The 22,319-nt window shown below is 44.7% G+C and overlaps 1 protein-coding gene across 2 annotated transcripts in view; it reads right to left on the reverse strand.

The window, feature by feature from the left end:
• The window catches only part of LOC138295442 (angiopoietin-related protein 7-like), a 186,832-nt gene extending 165,427 nt beyond the window's left edge, over positions 1-21,405 (reverse strand). For both annotated transcript variants that reach the window (XM_069233750.1, XM_069233749.1), the window contains exon 1: positions 21,318-21,405. The gene's annotated coding sequence lies outside the window, so the exon portion shown is untranslated. The remainder of the gene's footprint in view (positions 1-21,317) is intronic.
• Between the last annotated feature and the right edge of the window lie 914 nt (positions 21,406-22,319).

The raw sequence follows: 22,319 nt of genomic DNA on the forward strand, positions 1-22,319 counted from the left end.
GGCTGAGGCAGGGGGCGGAGCAAGCCCCGTCAGCGCTACATATCGGGAAAACTTCTACCGCCGCGTGGGAGGCGTGCGGACAAAGCCCGGGCAAAGCCCGGGCCAAAGGCAGACCCGTCCTTCGCCTGTCATCGACTGACAGAGGCCGGGCTGGGCCACCCCCCTTAATTCTTGTGTGGAGGGTGAGTCTGGGACTATTCTAGCCATTTTTAGTACATGAGATCCCTTGTGAGATTTAAGTTATTGATCACATTCTTATCTGTGACTCTTGCTGACTTATCCAGTTAGGACACATTTTTTGTGAAGATGGGTAGGAAAAGGGGTCAGCAAACTGGAGCCCTGAGTGGTGGTGGAAGGCAGGGGAGCTCAAATACCACCTTGGATTCCTTCCTTCCCAGAGCCGTTGGGGTTGTGGCCAAGGAGATTGATCTGGCGGAGAGGAGGCTCTCCATGGAGATGGATGATTGGCGCCATGCTTCTGTAGTTAGTGATCCCTTGGGGGCCTGGATGAGGATGCAACTCATTTTGTGAGAGAACAATGCGCTGCCCCTGAGACCGCCCTATCTGCTGTAATAAGGGATCTTGGTGGTCCGGGGCCTCCAAGAAAAAGTAAGAGGCTCCTGTTGGCCTCTCCCCTGGCTTGCTCCCTGGATAATTGTAGCCCTCCCCCGAGAAAGAAAAAGATATTGAAGAAAGCAGGGACCAAAGTGAAATCATCCCTTTTTGAAAGCTCTTTGGGGTTGAATAATGGTACTGACTCTTGCCAGCACTCGGGTTGTTATGTAACCAATTTATTGTCAACATTTAAGGAGATGATTGAGGCCATCTTGTCTCCAATTGTGGCGAAACTACTGGCTATTTAAAAAGCAGTCTCCTGGTTATGTGAGCAGGAGAGGGCAAGCCAATTCACAGGCGGTCACGTGGTCCCAGTTGTTTGTATCAATCAAGTGAGAAGGTGTTTTTGCAGGAGTATGCTTCTAGGGCTTTGGAGAGAGTGACACGGCAATCGGAAAAACTTGCAAACCTTGGGGCACAGGGTGCCTGTGCTGAGTCTGTGCCGTTTCCACCAATTGTCCAATCAACAGGTGTGAGGGCAGAAACTAGATCTAGTGGTGGCAGGCAACTTGAGAGTGGGTTTGTGGCAGTTGGGGGGATTCTTAACAGAATGGTGGAAATCATAATCAGTACTTGTTGAAGAAAAGTTCCCTGTTGGTCTGTTTGGAGCTTCCCCTGGCCTGTGCCCCCTATGTGGTGGTGTTGACTAACGTTCCTGCTCTTGCCCCTGGCTCCAGTGAATCCACGGACCAATTAGAATATAAAACTGGCCATTGGCTAAGAAAAAACTGTGATTTTGCATGCAAGGACCTTAGGGCTATTTTGGTTGTTAGAAGAATTGATTGGGTCGGGCCCCAAAAAAAAGAGGGTAATGAGGTTTGTATTATTATAAATGTTAGATATCCCGGCCTGGCCCAACGGCTTCTCTCCACATGTAGCCTAGCCTCCTCAAGAGTGGGAAAAATTGGCATGGTCCCTTTGAGTTATTTTTATAATCATATGCGACAGGGTGCTGAGTTTTTACCTGAAATCGGTAGGAATCCCCCCCCAAGGTCAGAGTGCCCTACAGCCAACCAGTAGGAGAGCTGATTTCACTAAAGACCCTGACTTGGAAGAGGTGGATTGACGATGTGCTAGGAGACATACAGCAAACCTGGTAGTATCCCCTAATGCTGATATGTCGAGGGTGGTGCAGGAGGGGAAGGCTACACAGTATTGCCTTATTTCATGGAACTTTGCAGGGTATGATGCTAAGCTATCTGAACAGGCATGGGTCAAGTGCCTGGCTAACCATGATATTATTATGCTTCAAGAAACCTGGTCAGATGGGCAGGCTGCATGGATGGATATAATAGATTTACAGTCCCGGGTGCGCGGTCTCTTGGCAGCCGCTCTAAAGGTGGTCTGATTACCCTTATCTGTTTCTCCAAAATAGTGGGTGCATTTCAAATTAACTGTAACCATCAGGTTATATTGCTTGTCTGGGAAATTTTTCCGAACAGCTTTAATGTCTTTTTGGTTAATTTTTATGATGCTGTCTGGGATGTGGGGTGCCAAATCAGGGCCCTTTTTTCAGTTCTTCAGATACTGAAGTGTAGAATGGAGGAGGTGGGGGCTGGAATTCTGTGCTATTGTGTCAGGAGATTTTAATGCAAAGATAGGACGACTTAGCACAGTGGTAAATCCTTTTGAGTCTGATTGTGAGGATCACTCGGCGGAAGGTGTACAGGATTCTAGAGGTAGGGTTTTGACTAAGGGACTAAGGAAGATGGGCCTTCTGAACATCTGTGACATTGAAGTGGTGGACACTTACCAGCTCCCAACTTTTGTAGGTAGAGGGTCTGGCTCAACAATTGATTACATCTTTGTGTCCCCACCACTAAAAGATTTGGTGATAGGAGGAGAAGTGCTAGGGAAGTTCCTGAGCGATCATAACCCCCTCACAGTCTGTTTTAATCTCCCAGGGGCCTTATGCAAACTAGGACGGGGTGGGCCTGCATCAGTGAGGATAAAAGATCAGGGCAGGAGAGTTGGTTGGAAACAGGTAAAAACTCAGCAAGTTGTAGAAAGGGTTGTGGGTGACAACCTAAATCTGATCACTGGTATACTTCTGGCAGAGACTCCCAGTCCAAAGGAAGTTATGGCTGCGATGCTCAGCATAAACACAGCCTTTAAAGACTGTCTATTATCAGCTGTTCATCCCCCCAGTAAGTGTAGGTGTGGGTGGTTCAGTAGGGCCTGTTATGATGCTAAGGAAAACTTGAAGAAGGCCCTAAAAGAACACCCCAGAGATAGGGCCCTTGTTAGAGATGCAAGGGTTAAGTATAAAAGTGCTCTGAGGGACAGAAAGCTAAAACTTCAGGAAATAACCTGGGAGGAATTGGAGCGTGCAACAGTGCTTAAGAACCCTGGTTTGTTTTGGAAGGTGCTAAATAGGGACTCTTTTGAAACTGAAACATCTGAGGGCCTGGGCTGCAATATTGCCCCGGAGGTCTGGGTAAATTATTTCTGCAGAATTTTTCAGGAAAGCCCTTTAAGAAATAACTGGGATAGAGAGTTTGATGTGACTCCCAATCTAACTATTAGGTTTTCACTTCAGGAGGTCAGGGATGCACTCCAGGGTAGCGCCAGCAACAAAGCCCCAGGCCCGGATTCGATCCCTATGGATCTTTATAAATCCTGTCCACAGTTATGGGCTCCTATCCTGCTAAATGTTCTCAGTGCAGCAGTCACTGTGGGAATTCCTGCCTCTTGGAGATTGGCCTGTATCATTCCAGTGTTTAAAAAGGGGGACCGGAATGATCCTAAGTCTTATTGCCCTATTTCCCTCCTTGATTCTTCAGTGGAAATCATGGGCCGGATTATTTTAAGGCGCATTGAGGCTTGGATGGCCGATAATGAAATTCTGAGCCGGGCCCAGTACGGCTTTAGGGAAGGGCTTGGTACCCGGGAACAGTGCCTAAATCTGCTGATGGTGAGTGGGAAATATACTCAAGCCAGGAAGGGCACCCTCTTTCTTGCCTTTATGGACCTCAGCTGTGCCTTTGATAAGGTAAATCGGGCTATACTGTGGGAGAGGCTTAATCAGTTAGGGATGGATCCTAATATTGTGGAGGTGCTTCGGTACCTCCTCTTAGGAACGGTTGCAAATGTGAGGGTGGGGACAAATGGGGAGTGTTCGGATGCTTTCAAGCTTAATAGGGGCGAACGCCAGGGTTGCGTCCTGGCCCCTACTCTCTTTCTTTTATATACAAATGGATTGCTTGATTTTTTTGGTGGAACATTGTAGGGATGCTCCTAAGGTTAATTGTAATAGTGTCCCTGTATTGATTTATGCGGATGATGCGATCATTATGGCCCACACTATGAATGGCCTCCGTGAAGCAGTTAGAGCCTATGTGTCTTTTATGCCTTTTAAGATCAAAGAGCAAACTATTATTAGGGTCCACGGCTTCCCATATTTAGAGGTTATCTTTGATGATAAAGGTACATGGAAACCCTGTATTGCCAGAAGAGGAATGCTTTTCTATGCTACAGTTGGTGCTGCATTTGATTTTGCTGCTAGAGTAGGAAATAAACCCATTAAGGCTCTGCTTGAAGTTTACAGGCGAAAATGTCTCCCAATCCTGCTGTATGGTGCTGCACTTTGGGGGTATATGGATACCCGAGCCCCCACTGTAGAAAAAAAACCGTTTCTGCAGAAGGTTACTGGGAGTTAGCCAAAACACCTCTGGTTTCTGTCTTCACTTGGAATTAGATCTTGAGTTTGTACAAGACACCATCCAGCTTGTTCCCTTCTTGTTATGGATCTCTATTTGGATGAATGAGTATGCCTCTTTTAATAGAGAGATTTTACGGGATTGCTTGGCTTGGGACCATGGGAAGAATATCCACTGGCTAATGTATATAAGAAAGGTGGCCTACGAACTGGGGCGGCCTGACATGTTTGAGACTCCCAAGGGTCTGACCAGCCAAAATAAAAACTGGGTAAAGGACACTTTTCTGAGAATCCTGGGGGCCAAAAGAGAGGAGGAGGTTTTAAGGAAAAAATCTGGTAGGGATTTTATCATGCTTAAGATGGGGGCAAGCCTGAGCCCTATCTTTTAGAGATAAGTGATGTGAGGGAAAGGTTTCTTATTTCACGATTCCGCCTTGGGGTTATTAGAAGTGATTTATGTTTACCGCTAGGCCAGTATGGTGAAAAATCCATTAGACCATGTCCCTGTGATGGGGTGTCTTTGCAGACTTTGACTCATTTTACATTATTTTGTGTTTTTTATGCACCTTTTAGGTGTCGTTTTTTATTCCCCCTGCTGAGGCCCAAGGGTTTTGTGCAATATCGCCCTTCCTTTTTGTGGTTGCGAATGGCTTATGATGTATTGGTGTGGCGGGGGCTGGGATCTTTTCTGAAGGGAGCTATCACCTGGCGCAGTAATTTAGAGCACTTTTAAGAATGGTTTTATAATTCTCAATATTGATGTTTTATTTTTATTTTTTTGAATTTTGGATTGACATTTTTATATACTGATTTATTGCTAATTGGTTTTATGTACTGTATTGTTATTTGTTTTATGGTTGAATATTTTTATACCGAATAAAGTGTTTTGAATTTACATGTATAATATTGAAGCTTTCGCTTTGTGTACTTCATGCATAGTAAAAAGAGAACAGATTAATACAGAAAAGTTTCAAATGTACTGTTAGGCCAGTCAGCCTTAGGATGGTCTTCTCCTAACTGTTTTCCATTACTTTTCCTGCTTTTGGTGAATTGTTTTGTTGGCCTTAGGACTCTGCAAACTTTACTACTGATAATCAGTGCTAAAGTATTGTACTCGCTCATTTAAACATGATGAAATTGGTTTACACCCAGTTGGCACAATTAATTTACTTGTATCCCCCTTGTAAAGTGGTACTACATGTATCCAGGGCCTGAAAATTAAATGCTACTAGTGGACCAGCAGCACTGATTGTGCCACCTACTTAAGTAGCCACTTAAATGTGCCCCAGGTGTGCCAATGCAACCTGTGTGCGCAGTTTTAAACTTCCATTTCAACGTGGCAAAATAAAGCTTTTGCCAAATCTAAACCTTCCTTTTTAATACATATAGATCACCCCTAGTGTAGGCTCTAAACAGCCCATAGGACATGATGGAGTGTAGTTAAAAGGTTGGACATGTACTTTTAACTTTTACATGTTGTGTTAGTGAAAAACTCTTAAATTAATTTTTCACTACTGCAAGGCCTGCCTCTCTCATAGGACCATATTGGCTTACCTTATCACATTTGATAAGTGATAACGTTCAAATGGGAGCAGGTAAGAAAGTCAAGTTTGGTCTCTGAACAATTGCATGCAAAAAATGGTAAAGTTGAATTTTAAGTCACAATTCTGAAAATGCCACTTTTAGAAAGTTGACATTTTCTTGTCGTAACTATTTGGTGTCTGCAGCCTGTAACCTGGGTCATATGACTAAGTGTAGCTGGCAGGTGGTCTTTCTGTATTGCTCTCAGACAGTAAAACAAAGGGGGAATAGGTGTTGCAGGATGGGCCATCTGTCAAGATGTGGACGAGGAGCAGTTACCTACCACACTTGCACATCACCAAAGCTCTGCCTCAGCACACTCACCCCGGGCTTCACATTAGTCTTTTGTGCCACCAGACAAGCTTGGGCCAGGGCAGGGAGGCAGGAAATTCCAGACAGCTCTGTTGGGGGAGGACTCTAGAAATGTCTCCCTCTTCTCAGCTCTTCAGTACACCTCTGAACCTGTGAAAGGCTCACAAGAAATATTGCTATGCTGCTCTGCTGCAAGAGGTACTACCCTGCTGCTTTGCTGCCCTGCTGCCTGACTGAGAAGTACTAGACCTCCATCTTGAAAGCAGGACCACCAGAGTTACTCCAGGGGCTAGTTAGCTGTCCTCCTGATCAGTGCCTCATTGTTGGAAAAGGCTGGAACCATCTTGAGCTTTGCATCTGGACTTTACCTGCTGTGAGTCCTTACCCCCCAAGTGGTGCCTCTCTAGTCGTGGACACTCGAAAGTGGTGCTAAATGTGCTGTGATAGCCCAGCTGTGATCGTCAGCTGAACCAACTCAGTATGATTCAACTCCTTGCAGCCTCACATTGGAACAGCTGTTGTGAGATGCATCTTCCCTGCAGGACCTCGCATTGCAGCCATGCAGCTCTTTGTAACTGCTGCTGCTCAATGCGTCTCCAAGGCAGGACCTCGCTATGCAGCCCTGCCACTTCGGAACCATTGCTGTACAACACATCTCTGACGTGGAACCTCTGTTGCACAGCGCATCACTCTGCTACTAGGATTTAAGGTACATCTCCCAGCTGACCTAATTTAGTCCCTGTATCCAGCCTATGCTCCATTGTGGTTAGCCTCAACTTCTGACTTTGTCCTGGGTCAGCACGACCAGATTAGTACAGTTAGTGCCTTGTGCTTTTAGGCACTATTTTTACCCAAATCTTTCAAATTGCCTATCTCTAGTTCTACTGATGGGATTTTTGTCATTTTGGTGTCAAATAATTTGCTCAACTTTTTTCAAATTTTCAACATTGGTGTATTTGTTTTCACTTTATAATTGTTTGTGTGTTGCATAAATATTGAACACATTGTTTTTAAATTAAGCCTGACTGCTTTTGTGCCAAGCTGCCAGTGAGTTAAGCACAGGTTCACTTTGGGTTTGCTTGTATTTCACACTGACATGAATTGTTGTTGCTGCTTGAGAGCTGCGATGCCCCCCTGCACTGTATTTAAATAGAGCCCCAGGGAGGTGGCAGTCCCCAGGGCTGTGGGGGGGACCATGCAGCCCCCGCATCATATCAGTTCAAATCCGTGGGGAGGTGTTTGTCCCCGGGACTGCGGAGGGGCTGTGCATCCCCCCGCTCTGTATTTTAATTGAGCCCTGGGGAGGTGGTGGTCCCCAGGGCTGAAGTGGGGCTGTGCTCCCCCCCCACTGTATTTAAATAGAGCCCCTGGGATTACAGGGGGGATGTGCGCCCCACCGCACTGTATTTAAATAGAGCCCCCAGAGAAGTGGCAGTCCCCGGGGCTGTAAGGGTGCCGCGCGGCTCCTACATCATATCAGTTCAAAGCCCCGAGGAGGTGTTGGTCCTGGAGGCTGCCGGGGGAGGGCGGGTGGCCAGACCCCCCGCCTCCATTTTGATAAGTGCCTCCAGGAGGTGGCAGTACCCGGGCCTGCAGGGGGGCCAGGCGCCCACCCATAAAAAATGTAATTACCCCCAGCACCCGGACCCCCTGGGGGCTGTTTCTAATTCAAGCACAGGAGCCCACTCTTGTTTTTTTTACTTTTCAGTAGATCCGTTCCAAAAAAAAGCTTTTTTAAGCCCTGGGGTCCCAGCACCAGAGCTAAGGTGTCAGGGTGTCCCTACCCAGGCCCCTTTTTTTATATATTTTTTTCAGGGACTCGTTCGGAGGCGGGTCCCAAGATGGCTGCCAACACTTCCTTGTTGAAGTGATAGCTGCCAATCAAATCTCAGCATGAGATCGGGAGGGTTTGCAGAGCCTTCACATCCCTATATATACAAATTTGTTTTTTCTTTAATCACTAAAAAAGTACTGAACGGATTTACACCAAATAATAAAAAGGTCGCATTTCTATGGTTTTGTACGTTTAAAATGTGAGCCTAACTATAACATCCCTAAAATATATCTATATATATATATATATACACACACACACACATATAAGCTTTTATATATATGAGTGTATATATATCTATATATATATATATATATATATGTATATATATATATATATATATATCCATATAAATATCTATATATATTACCTTATCAACCCTAAACTCAACCTCCACACCCTAAAAATGCCTTAAAAACCGAATGCCTTTACCCATCAGGAACCCTAAAAAAATACCCTTACCACCCAAATACCCTTACCCACCCTAAACTCTAAAAACGCCCTTACCACCAAAATACCCCGACCCACCTTGAACCCTAAAAAAACCCTCACCACTCAAATACCCTTACCCACCCTAAACACTAAAAACACCCTTACCACCCAAATACCCTTACCCAAACAAAATCCTAAACATGCCCTTACCACCCAAACACCCTTACCCACACAAAATCCTAAACATGCCCTTACCACCCAAATACCCTTACCCACCCTAAAAATGCTTTTACCAACCAAATACTCCTACCCACAATAAACCATAAAAATAGCATTACCACCAGAATACCCCTCCACACCCCAAACTCTAAAATACACTTAACACCTAAATACCCTTACTGACACACTTACCACTCAAATACCCTTGCCCACCATAAACACTAAAAATATACTTACCACCCAAATACCCTTACCAACCCTAAACTCTAAAACTACCTTTACCACCCAACACCCTTACCCAGTCCAAAATGCTAAAATCACCTTTACCACCATGTGCCATTACCCACCCCTGAACCCTAAAAATACCCTTCCCACCCATTACCCTTACCCACACTCGAGCCCTAAAATCACCCTTACCACTCTATTCCCTTACCAACCCCTAAACCCTGAAAAATCCTTCCACTAATTCCAAATATATATATAGAGAGTGAAATTTTCACTTACCTGATATATACTTACATTTTCGTTGTAATGGCATATGTGTAAAGGCATATGTGCGGTAAAAACTTGCGTGGCAAAGGCACTATGTGGTAAACATTGTTTCCCCTGCATTTGTCACAGATATCCTTTTGTTAATTGCAGTTTATAGGTTACGCTAAGATAGAACAGTAAGCTATGAACTGGTATCAGGGAGGTGAACCTATGAACTGGCATAAGGCTCCAAAGCTATGCCAAGGCGTAGGATTAGAACCTTATTTTTTTTCTAAATCTTTTGTTTTTCTGATGTTGCGCAGGAGGGTTTCTCTGGGTAGAAATAAAATACAGACAACCTCCAACCGCTCTGTTGCTTTTTAAAGTCTAACTTTGTGTTTCTCCGGACCAAGCAGTATTAACATATAGGGCCACATGTACGAAAGGTTGTAGCGGGCGCAAACACAAAATTGAGCCATTTGCAACTGCTAAAAAGCCTTTTTACATGTACTAACCCTATTTTGTGAGTCGCCAACCAATTACTGACTCACAAAATATGGTTTGTGATTTGGTATTAGGAAGGGGTGTGTTAAGGGCATCCCTTACTAATAGCGAGTCGCAGGGACATGTGTGAATGTTTTGCGACTGGAATGAGGTCGCAAAACATTCACACTTTACCAACACTGTGAAGAAGGTGGTAACCATTTGCAAATGGGAAGGGTTCCTCACGGGACCCCCTTTCCCTTTGTGAATGTGGGCTCCAACATTTATTTAGAGCAGGCACTGGCCCCACGGAATACTGCCTACTCTTAAAAAATGAAAAAATCACTATTCATTTTTTATTTTGAAATGCATCCCGTTTTCTTTAAGGAAAACGGATTTTAAAAACAATCATAGACATGGTGGTCTGCTGAACCCAGCAGGCCACCATCCCTGTGAGTGCGGCCATTCCCAATGGGTCGCAAACTGTGACCTGCCTCATGAATATGGATGAGGCAGATCCTTTGCGACCCATTTGGGAATCACAGATAGTGTCTGACTCACATTTTGCGAGTTCCTAATTGTGAGTAAAAAAAGTCGCAGTTAGGAACTTGCAAAATGTTTTTGATCGTATGTGTGGCCCATAGTGCTCGCCAGTATGCATGATATGTGACTCCTACACTGTATAACACTCATTGTCTTATGTAACCTTTCCCTACATTGAGTTATACACTTGTGTGAATGATTGTCTTTGTATAATATTTGTGAGTGATGTAAGGCACTCTTGTACCCTGCACTGGGATGAGTAGCCCTCTAGGATGAATGAAATAAAACAAAAAAATTAGTAGGTGTTATCTATATTATATTAGTGTAACTACCGAAACAGACAGAAGCATCTGACATTTGTACAAATAATGCATATCTCTTACACACAGGTGTTGAACAAAGTTAAAAACCTGCCTCCAAATCATAGTTTCTCTTAAGCACTTGTGAGGTGATAACAAGCTGAATCCTTTTATTTCCCTCCATTGCATTGGTATCTAGGTGTTGGGTTCCGGAAAGCTCCAAGACAGAATGCGCCTCCTACAAAAAGAGGACTGATGTCCCTTGAAGTTAGATCTTTGTGTTGGGCCCACCTGAAACAACAGGAAGCTGGAAACGTGCAGGCAGGGGAGTATCTTCTATTGGTGCAGCAGGTATAGTGGCACAGGGGTCCATAGGCTCTGGGGCCCACTGAACCCTGACTATTGCTGAATTTCAGAGTATACTGGCCAAAGGGCACATTTCCTTCCTTGCACCAGGGCACATGACACACTGGCTATGCCACTGCGTGCAGGCAATGCTGAATAGACCCAGGTGTTGACAAATTAGATTGGGTCAAATTCAGCATAATTCGGGGGGGGGGGGGGGGCGGACGGATCCCAGATCCAGCTTAATAATAGCTGGTGATGTGGGATTCGGCTGGATCCCTCTCTTTTCCTGCAGTGCTTACATCAATAATCTCAGTTGGGAGGTTTTGGTTGCCTCTGATTGGTGTCAGGAATTTTCTACTTGCTAACAAGGAAGATGCCAGAGAATTGTTGTAAATTGTGGTAGAAGTCTGAAAAGTACATTTGGTCCCAGTCCATGAGTGAAAATATGATTCTGTTTGAAGGATGCTGGTGATCTCAATCCTGCACCAGACTTCTGTCACTATTACACCAAAGCCGCCCAATAAAATTTCAAAACTTGCAAAGTGTGTTTTAAATTTGTTTACATGGAACTACACCAGGGCAATTTTTATGGAATTATAAGCAGAGTTCCTGAAATGTTTCCTAAATTTGAAAATCACAACAGTTTATGCACTAACTTTCACAGTTTTCACGTCGTGTTTACCGGTAAAAGTGTGATTTTTCATTCATGTGCTTTCCTCATTCAGAAGCTGCTCAGAAGCTACTTTTATGTTTATTTTAATCTAATCTTATTTAATTTAATCTTTTACTAATCCCTTTCTGCCATAAAGTCTACCAATGAGCCAATTTTTGCAGATATACATAGCAGATTGTACATAGCTGTGCAACACCAATACCTGTCTTCGCTGCACAGAAATATAAAAGTAACTCTCACAGGCAAATGAGGCAACATCAGCCATTTTCTTGGGAAAGCAACAATGGGCGGCCATTTTGGTCTCCTCAAGCTTCACATCATTTTGTCTTGCTATGTCCCACATTCACCCCCACATTTCGATCATCAACCCACGCTTGACTTCGAACTCTCCACTAAAGCTGCAGACCTATACAGACCTGGACTATTACGTGAAATAGCCATCGAAACACCATTAGGTGGATGCTAAATGGATATATTCGTATGTGGTACATTGGACACTTGAAGTAGATGGACACAGCTGCCTCTCATCGATCAATGGTTGCAAATCTTTATTTCCACTACCCCCCCCCCCCCCTCCCAGGGGCACTGCAATTAAGTGAACCTATTAGACAAGCAATTTCCTTGCATGATGCAGTTGGCTTTTAAGGACATTGTCTGGCAAAAAATAGAAATACTCTCCACATGTCCTAATGAAAGCCATTATCATCACATTTTACATAAACCCAAGAGTCTTCATCCACCCGTCCACGACTACCGCTGTAGACAGACGGAGTCCACTATAGACTAGGAATAAAGGGGATATGGTGTTTTTCAATTTGTAAGAGCCTTTAAAAGCTTGCTTGTTCAAAGCTCTTCTTTTCAGGCTTCCCTTTTACTGAGCCAGATCGCCATTTGCAAGCGTTTCTGAAGCCGAAAGCGACAAAAAGGTCTCAAAAATGTGGTTTCTCTGAAAAAAATGAAAAAAAAGCGAAGTCATTTAATTTCTAAAGATCAAACCCACCGCCCTCAGCCTTGGCCTGTGTCTATCGATCAATTGACTCAAATGCTGCTCATTTGATGCCTTAAAGCCGACTTTTCATAAATAAGGTAGGTAAGTGGAACCGGTGCTGCAGGTCCCTTGGTGGCAGCTCTGAGTAAGATCCACTTGGTCGTCCATTCAAAGGTATTTCTGACCTCAAATGAAATATAATTGAAGCTTTCCAGACTTTAATGAGATCAGTTCAGAATCACTTAGGGAAGAAAAAATTAGAACATAGGAAAGTTTAGAGGGCGTTTCAAACTTGTAGAAAAGTGCATCAGAGTTCACAAAGTTGTGAAGAGCTAGATTGTAAGTAAGACTAGGGGACAGATTTACCAAACTGTCAGGCAACGCAGCGCAGCAGCCGATAATGTTGCTCTGTGTTGAGGTGCGTGAGCAGGACAGTGCCATATCTACAGAGAAAAGGCTCACGCCTCCCTTCTCCCTAGCACCGGTGATGATTTTGGCTGCTGTGCGTCAAGCATACCCTTTGCGCCATACTGCAAGAGTCTAGCATAGGTTTTATAGGCTTCCAGTACAAAATACTAGGCCTAGACAACATTTAAAATGTTTCCTGCTTTGTATGTGTGCAGCACACATGCAAAGTAGGAAAAGAAAGGAGAAATGACAACAGTTCTCCTTTTAACACCTGGCTTTAAAAGGTGATATTTTTTTACGCAAAACCCTTTCTCACATTTTTGGTAGATACAGTTTTGTATCAAAGAGGGTGGGTGGTTGCATGGGAACGCCCATGTAAATTCCCTCTTGACGCTAAGTAATGCAATGCAGCGCTCCACACTACTTTGTGTTATTTTTAGTCATTTGCTAGTACAAAACAAGTTTTGTGCTCGAAAGTAAATAAAAAGAATATTTTGTACTGATTTGCTTCACTTTCATCACGCAAACCCAGTGAAAAATGTTAGTAAATCACCCCCTAGGTGTAAGATCTTCTGTGGCGTACTAAGGCCAGCGGCACACAGCAGGTTATGATCAACATGGTAGCATTCAATGGATGGTCAATGTCAAACTGTCATTATATGTGGATTAAGCAAACTGTACACTAAATGGTGACACAGCAATAGTGAGCCTTTGAGTCTAGGCTCAACTGGGAACAGTCAAGGTTAGGGACTAAGGCTAGGGTAGGGTCCTGTTACCACAATTGTGCCACTGCACTACCAAAGTCTGAGTAACAGCATCCAATAGTAGGCATAAACATCTCCTCTGAGCACTGTACAGGAAAACATGCTACGGATAAGGCTTCATCAGTAAGTGGCTAAAATTGTGCGACCTCTCGTTGTGAAGACCTGGAGGTCAGTTCAGTTGATCTTGTGACCGAGTTCTTATCATCACTTGGTTTGCTTTGCAAGGTGCAGTTCTACGGCAAGATCAGTCTTTTAGTCTCTCCTGTGGCCTTGTATTTTACTTGTGGTGTGAATGTGGTTCAGTGTTGCACTCACATGGGTTGCATGTCAGCAGGAGCAAGATCGAAGCAGTGGTCCCACCTCTCCTGGCATTGATGAACAGGCACAACTTTCTGAGTACAGCATTCATATATCCATTACGAAATTCTTGCCTCCAGGCTGTGAGAGGCCCGCTGCTATAGTGGTGATTACGTCTTGTTCCACACCCCATTAGAGGTGGCAGAACAGGTCCCTCAGAGATTATGGCAGAGGTGCCAGCATGGCATGCTGATATTGCTGGGTTTCTTATCACATAATACTGTTTGACTCAGGAGGTCGCATGATTCCTTTTAGCTTAGGCCGGAACAGGGCATGCCCACAAACTCAAATCAGCTTCTTCTGGGTGTTCCATGCAATTGGGAACATGACTGGATTTCGTCTCCTGACCAGTTTATCTTCTTCCTGCAGTGCCAGGCACTCTCCTTTCCTATCTGTGCTAGGCCGGCCAACATCTTCTCCAAAAAATAAGGTCTTTACATGATATTTTTCATCTCTGGGAGACTAGCTTTCAGAGTAACCCTAGTCCTAGATAACTTCAGGTCTTCAAACATTCTATGAAGCACGCCCTTCCTTAATCAAGAAGAAAATGGAACTGGAAGAAAGTGGGAAGGCTTGGACCCCACCTATAGACTTATTGTCCAGATAGGAGACATTAATCCACTGCCTACAGTCCTGGAACTGGTTTGAGGTGATTGCCTTTTAAATGGCATTTTCTGGCACACTGCCAATCCAGCCTTTGTGTAAGATGATCGGTCTCACTTCAGACATTGATGATGCTGGCTCCAAGCAGGAGTGTCCAAAACATGTGCACAATGAGATGTGAGGAACTGCACCTCTCTGTTATGAGCCTTCAATAGCAATCACAGAAACATAAAACGGCAGGCCCTGTCCTGAAACTTCCTCAACCTTAAAAACAGAATCTGCTAACCCACCAATCTACCTTATCATCCACAAAATTGTGGTGCTCAGATTGGACTAATGAGCAATTCCCTGCTAAAAGCTTCTCATAGAATTTTAAAGGGTACCTTGTATACACCCACCTCACTTCAGTGTCTAATTATCCTCCCTTCTGCTCCAGGAATATAGTCCATACACTCCTAATATCTACGGCATCCTCCATCTGATGGCGTGTTGAAACAGGAGCTATCCAAAATGGATCTCATTGACCCAAGCAATCAGACTCTTGCTACAATACAGAGTCTTGCTACCATCTACCACACATATACAAACACTCAACACTCAGATTAAATGCCAGGACAAGTGTTTCAGTGCTACATGTAAGTATTTCACAAACCAATCAGTGTGAAGGTGTGTTTCACAAAACTGAAAATGTGTTGGTATGCCTGAGGGATGAGGATTGAGGAGTAGGGATGATGGATGAGAAGCAGGAATGAGGGATGAGAAGTAGGGATGATGGAAGAGAAGTAGGGATGATGGAAGAGAAGTATGGATGAGAAGCAGGGTTGAGATGTTTGGATGATGGAAGAGAAGTAAGGATGATGGATGAGAAGTAGGGATGATGTATGATGAATGAGAAGTAGGGATGATGGGTGAGAAGGAGGGGTGATGGATGACAAGTAGGGATGATGTATGATGGATGAGAAGTAGGGATGATGGATGAGAAGTAGGGATGATGGATTAAGAGTAGGGATGAGAAGCAGGGATGAGGGACGAGAAGTAAGGATGATGTATGATAGATGAGAAGTAGGGCTGATGGAAGAGAAGTAAGGATGATGGATGAGAAGTAATGATGATGTATGATGGATGAGAAGTAGGGATGATGGATGAGAAGTAGGGGTGATGGAAGAGAAGTAGGGATGATGAATGAGAGGTAGGGATGATGTATGATGGATGAGAAGTAGGGGTGATGGATGAGAAGTAGGGATGATATATGATGGATGAGAAGTAGCGATGATGGATGTGAAGTAGGGGTGATGGAAGAGAAGAAGGAATGATGAATGAGAAGTAGGGATGATGGATGAGAAGCATCAATGAGAAGTAGGGATGATGGATGAGAAGCAGAGATGAGACGCAGGGATGAGAAGTAGGAATGATGGAAGAGAAGTAGGGATGATGGATGAGAAGTAGGGATGATGTATGATGGATGAGAAGTAGGGATGATGGATGAGAAGCAGGGATGAGAAGTAGGGGTAAAGAGTGAGGAGTGAGGATGTCCTAAAATGGATGCTGTACTGCTCCATCGTTTAACCTTTAAGGGGAGGAGAATGAGTGGTATTGATAAAGAAGTCTACAGCGGTTTAACCACATATTTGTACCAGATTTTAGTGGTTTTGTTAATAATAAACTGGCGTTTACCGGCCATTCATTTTGCAAGAGAAAACTAAACAAAGCATTTTGCGAAATTTGAAATTCTCTGTGTGTACATATTTGTGTGCTGTGTATATATTCCACCCTCCCCCTTAAATATGGGGTATGCTGTGAAAGCTGCAAGCCACGAAATAGATGGCAAGTTGTCCTGTGCCCTGAATGGCTGAAATCTTCAGTCTGTCTTTACTTTTTATTAAGATCACTTTGCATTCTGGCCTCTTTTAGGGCCATTTCTAAAGCATGTTATTGTGGAAAGTCAGTGTTTTCCAATAATTCTATTTCATGGATATAACTGCTGTGCTCTATAAAAAATTATAGAACCACTCAAACTGTCACACATATGGCCTTAAAGTGTCACACATAGGCATACTTGATAACTAAAAATGCCCCACATAAGCACATTTGAAACCTTGGCCACAAAGATGTTGCAGTGTTGAATGCCTCCACATCAAGTTTCTTTGATCTCAAATTACAACATCGAGAACTCGGAAGGTGAATCAAGAAAGAAATGTGTTTTGCCATGTGACCTTAACTGTACGCTGCCTTTTCATTGAGTGCATGTTCCCACTTCTTTCGTAAAGAAGATTCTTTATCATGACTGTTAGAAATGGGCATACTGGCTGGCTGGATATGCACCTAAGTCAGGCAGTACCAAGAACTATAGTCAGGACAAGTAAGTTACACACCAAAGATAAGCTGTGGTCACCCCCTGGTAGTTTGGCGCAGAGCAGCCAGGCTTATCCCCGGAGGTCATGTGGAAAGCGTTTGCGCAACACACCCACACCAGTTACACAATAAATCATGCAACAACAGAAACTCCACACAGGGTTATATAAAAATATATCTAGTATATTGTACAGAAACAGGACCAAACAACATGAATCACAAAAGCTCGGTATCCAGTGTAATTACTCAAATAGTACTCATTATCCTAGCTAATGCAAGCATCAGATCATCATACATTAGTAAGTACTTGGCATGTAATACAGTTTAAAATGTCACCCTAGGTACAGAGAATAGCTATTTCAGATATCACTGGTCATGTCTCACCTAGGAGCTTTTCAAAGTACCTCTGTACCTATAGTAAACAGTTTCCTATATGGCATAAAACATCTCATCATAGGCATATGACTTGGTACTAAGGTAGCCTGAGGGACTAGACAGCCCTTGCTACCCATGGGTCATGAAATAATATTAATTCCAATTGTGCAGAGAAGGGGGAATATTCCCCAGTAATTTTGTGGTCCCAGGGATAGTGTCAAAAAGATCAAGTTTAGCTGGAACAATCACACCACGGGGGTTATCTACAAAGTTTCCCACCACGTTGGCAAGCCAGTGGCCTCCAGATGAGGCCTGTTCCGGAGGCAAGTAAAAATAAAGAATAGCAGCAAGTGAAAGGCCTGCTCCTCCGGCACGAGTGCTGGCAATCCTTAGTAATCCCCTGGACAGAACCAGCCTTAGTGGCACAATACCTGGTTCTGATACTGAGTCCAGGAACGGCGACACGATGATGGTCTCCCTTCTCCGGCGGGTGGGAGGCAGGGTCCAGCATTGCCCGGCAACTCAGCAGCTTGGAGGAGTGGAGCATGACCAGCCTGGCTTGGGATGGCGGACGGCCCTGGACCTCTTCTCTCAACCCAGGAATGTGGGATCCGGCTCAGTGGCGATGACTGACCTCGGCATACACAGCCACCACAGGTACAGCAAATGTTGGGTGGACTGGGGCACTGCTCCTCGCAAGGAAAAGTGGTTTCTCTGCCCTCAAGCAGAGCGTAGGTTTATAGCTGCACTCAGATGATGATCTACTATGCTCCGCCTTCCGCACTGTGAATAAAGATGCTCAAAGTTCCCTGCACACGCTAGGGAAGCTGGGGAAGAAGACAATCATTTTTTTATGGTTCGGCATGGCCGATTGTATTCAGGCGAAAGGACTCATGAGTCCCAGAGCCAGTTTCAGGCCATTTTGGTGAAATCCTTTTTAATCCCTGAGGTTCTAGGGAACAGGGAGGGGGGCTGTAAGCCAACAAGCCCCTTGAGAGCACTGGGGGGGCACAGAGAGCAGAAGGCAGGCCAGCACATATAGTCCACTTGCAGAGTGGTAGTCCCCCCAGCAGCCCAGGAGACCAGCACAACAAGCAAATAGTCCAAATGGTGGTCCCTCCTGGCAGCACCAGCAGTGGCTAGGGAAACCAAAGTCAGGGAGCAGGTGGCAGGAGTGTAACAAGCAGAAATGCAATCCAGTGAGTCCTTTATGCCACACTACAGACAGCAGGCAACAGGGCAACAGCAGAAGAGCAGTCCATTTTAGTCCTTTGGGGCAACGAACAGAGGTTCAGTCCCAGTTCCAAAAGTGCTCTAAAAACATGGGGTCAGAGCCCCTGTACTCATACTCCAACATGTCTTTGTTCAAGGGGCGACTTCAAAGAACCCCTTTCAAGTGTAACACAACCTCTTTCAGCCCAGGCTCCAGATATCAGTAGGGGGTAAATCAGCCAATTGTATGAGGCAGGGACACAACCTATTCACATGTAAGTTTTCCCCACCTCCCTTTCTCCCAGCCTAAGAAGACTAACAGTATGCAGAGGCACCAGCCCCTCCTGTGTGATGGCTGTCTGAAAAGTATGCACAAAGTGTAGCTGTCACTTTGCCCTAGATGTGGATTTGAGGCAGGCTGCAAAGCACAAGGAGTTATAAGTACAGAGAAATGCACACTTTCTAAAAGTGGCATTTCTAAAATAGTAATGCAAAATCCAACTACACCAGTGACACAGATTTTTCACTACCATTCCAAACATACCAAACACGCCAACGCTACTCCTTATATATTAGGGAATTCCCAATGCTAAACTATGGGAAGAGCAGCCATCACAACAGTGAAAAATAGGCCGTTTGTCACAACAAGGACATGTAAAAGAGTACATGTCCTAACTTTTACATACACAGCCCCTTGCCCATAGGGCTATCTACAGCCTATCTTAGGGGTGACTTAGGTGCACTAAAAGGGGAGTTTAGGCCTTGGCAAGTAGTTTGAAATGCCAAGTCACTGTGGCAGTAAACTGCACACCCAGGCCCTGCAGTGGTAGGCCTGAGACAGGTTTGGAATGCTTTTTCTGTGGGTGGCACAACCAGCACTGCAGACCCACTAGTAGCATTTAATTTACAGGCCTAGGGAGCATGGTATACCACTTTACAAGGGACATACAGGTAAACTAAATATGCCAAACAGGTGCAAGTCAATCATACTAAGTTTTGGAGAGAGATAACATGCGCTTTAGCACTGATTACAAAAAGAAGGTCAGGAAAATAGGGAGAGAAAGGCAAAAAGTTTGGGGATAACCCTACAGAAAAGGTCATATCCTACAGTGACCACTCATGGTAATCCAGTATATATTTGTTCTCTGTTTAAATTATTCCGCTCTGACTCTTTAACTTTATTTAGCCATCTTTCTTTTTAACTTAATCCATAGTTCTGACATCTCTGGTTTCCCTTCCCCTGACTGGCTCTAGATTACTTTCTGGCTCCATCACTCACCAGCCTGGCCCGATCCCCCCACTCCACCTACCAATGAGACCTCTGCTCCTTCTCCAGCTGTCTTTGAGGTTCAGGTGGAGCAGGACGAGCCATTACTGTAGCGCTACTGTCCCTCTTCTATGCACTACACATCTGCAACTATGATGCTGTATGGGTACAGTGGAAGGAGGGGTCTCTTATGCTTGGACAAGGCTAAGGAATCTGAGCTCTGCTCATTTTGAAACTGTAATGTCCACTTGCAAATTTTTCACAAGGGAAGATCACAAGATATTCAGATTCACTTTGATATTTGCTACAACTGCATTTGAAACAGCACTGGGGGTTGTTATTTCTATAAGTTATTTTGTGATTCATCATTACTTGAACATAGAAGTTTACAAAATTCATCGTCCAACAAGCACATACTTTTCAAAGTCTAAAATAAGCAGAAATATAAGAATTACATTAAATACAAAGCACTGGACCAGGGTTCTGCAAAGTCGGTCCTGGAGAGCCGGGCCCATGCCAGATTTTTAGCATATCAACATTTCGAAAAATGTAGATTTCTGAAACATCTCTTTTCTAAATGTGGATATGCTAAAAATCTGGCATGGATCCGGCTCTCCAGGATCGACTTAGCAGAACCCTGCACTAGACTAAAATGCTGCCACCTTCCTTGCCTAGACCTCTCGAGTGGCCCTCATTTGAAAGGTCTGACAGTCATGGAACAATTTTCCTGCAATGACTCTCCAAATTCTTCTTTCATTCCAGCGTATTTCAGTGGAAACTTCACTCTGGACCAGCAATTCAATGCCAGGGCTATTAAAGTCTTGAAATGCTGAGGGCCATGCATTCATGCAGGTCAGTGGGAGGTTATGTTATCAATAATTACATTAGAAGGCCAAGTTGCCCCCTTGTTTACAAAAGCACAGCTCACAAACGTCATTAGTGTCACGTGTCCTACCCCCTCCTGCACGTGCCTATGCGTCCAGGCACAGGGAGCCGAATAAGTCATTCTTTAAAATAACTTCTGTTCATTTACACCCGTACTGTAGTAATCGGCGTTTAAACACCGACTGGGTGTGTTTCTGCACCTGATTCTCACCCGTTTGCCAAAAATAGGGGAATAATATGTGCAAACGATGTAAACACCCTTATGACACAATTTATGACCAATGAGTCACTGGTTTTTATAAGCAACTACCACCAGGTTCCACCTGATGGTGGTTGGTGGTTGAGTGAGAACAGTCAGGACAGCTTGCACTCAACTCCTGTGCTGAAATCCTAAAAAAGCTGTATAACTAGGGTCTAAATCACCCTGAAAGACGGCAAATAATCAATGCCATACGAGTGATATCACAGACTGACAATGCAACCAGTTGTTGGCAGTGAAACAGATCTTTCCATTAACAGCATTCCATTGGCTAAGGCAAAGCGAATCCGTGCAAGCAGTGTACAAACCACAGGATGGGCCTTAAAGGAATACACATAAAACGGAGAAAAAATCCCCAACGAAAAGAAATATTGCAAACCTTTTTGCAGCAGCCCAAAGGGAGTCCCGCCACCGCCGTGCGCCAGTGCCTTGATGGTCTGATGGAGGCTTTCACCCGCAGCCACAGACCCACAGCAGACAGAGCACAGACAATTCCACTGCCTAATCCCAGCAAATATACTAATTATTTTCTTAATACCTTCCCTCCCGCCTGCCCCACCAAACCTGTTCTCTGTTGTAAGTCGGCTTGTAATCCCAAGAGGCGGTTTCTGCCTCCCATAAGCGCCTGTGGCCTGTCTAGGTAGCGGGGGAAACACCCCCCTGTGGGATAACACAAGGGCAGGTGACCGCTTCTCCAGGGATGCTTGCACAGTGGCGTAACAAAGGCTCCCGCAGCCCCCGCGGTGCCGGTGGAGCCGGAACTCCAGGGGGCCTCTTCAGGACAGAGGGCTCCTAGTGATCCGGAGGGAGGCCCTCAGTGTAGTTTGCAAGGGGGTCCCCTCAAGTTTCGTTACTCCACTGGCGTTGCAGTGGCAATACTGCTGCATGGGAGGGACCACAGTATTGCCCACATCATCCATGAATGTTTAATATTCATGAGTTTGCACCAGTGCTTGTACTTGTTTCCGGTGCTGACCACCGGCACTTATTTTTGAGGGCCAGGGCTTAGTCTTCGCCTCAAGCATTTGTTGCGAGCAAAAGACACACATGGGAAAGACGGAGGAAGAGAAAAACGAAAAAGCCTCACAACGGGAGAAAGCGGAAAGCTGCAAGAGTCAGCTGAAGGGACAGGGAGTGGCTTTAAATGGATTGAAGAGGCCCGAGATGGCTTCAGGATCACGCTGCCTCAGTATTCCGCGCTCACACTTTTAACTTCAGCAGCCGCATGTTTCAGAGGAGGGCTCTGAGCACCGGCACTTTTCCATTTACAAATTAAGCACTGGTTTGTAGTCTTATTGCAGGTGATTAGGGTCCTCGCTGGTCAACTGTGTTCAGTGACCGAGGACTGTGGGAAGAACGAAGGATGGCTGCGGCTCACACC

The sequence above is a fragment of the Pleurodeles waltl genome, chromosome 5 (genome assembly GCF_031143425.1).
Source record: "Pleurodeles waltl isolate 20211129_DDA chromosome 5, aPleWal1.hap1.20221129, whole genome shotgun sequence".
Lineage (NCBI taxonomy): Eukaryota > Metazoa > Chordata > Amphibia > Caudata > Salamandridae > Pleurodeles > Pleurodeles waltl.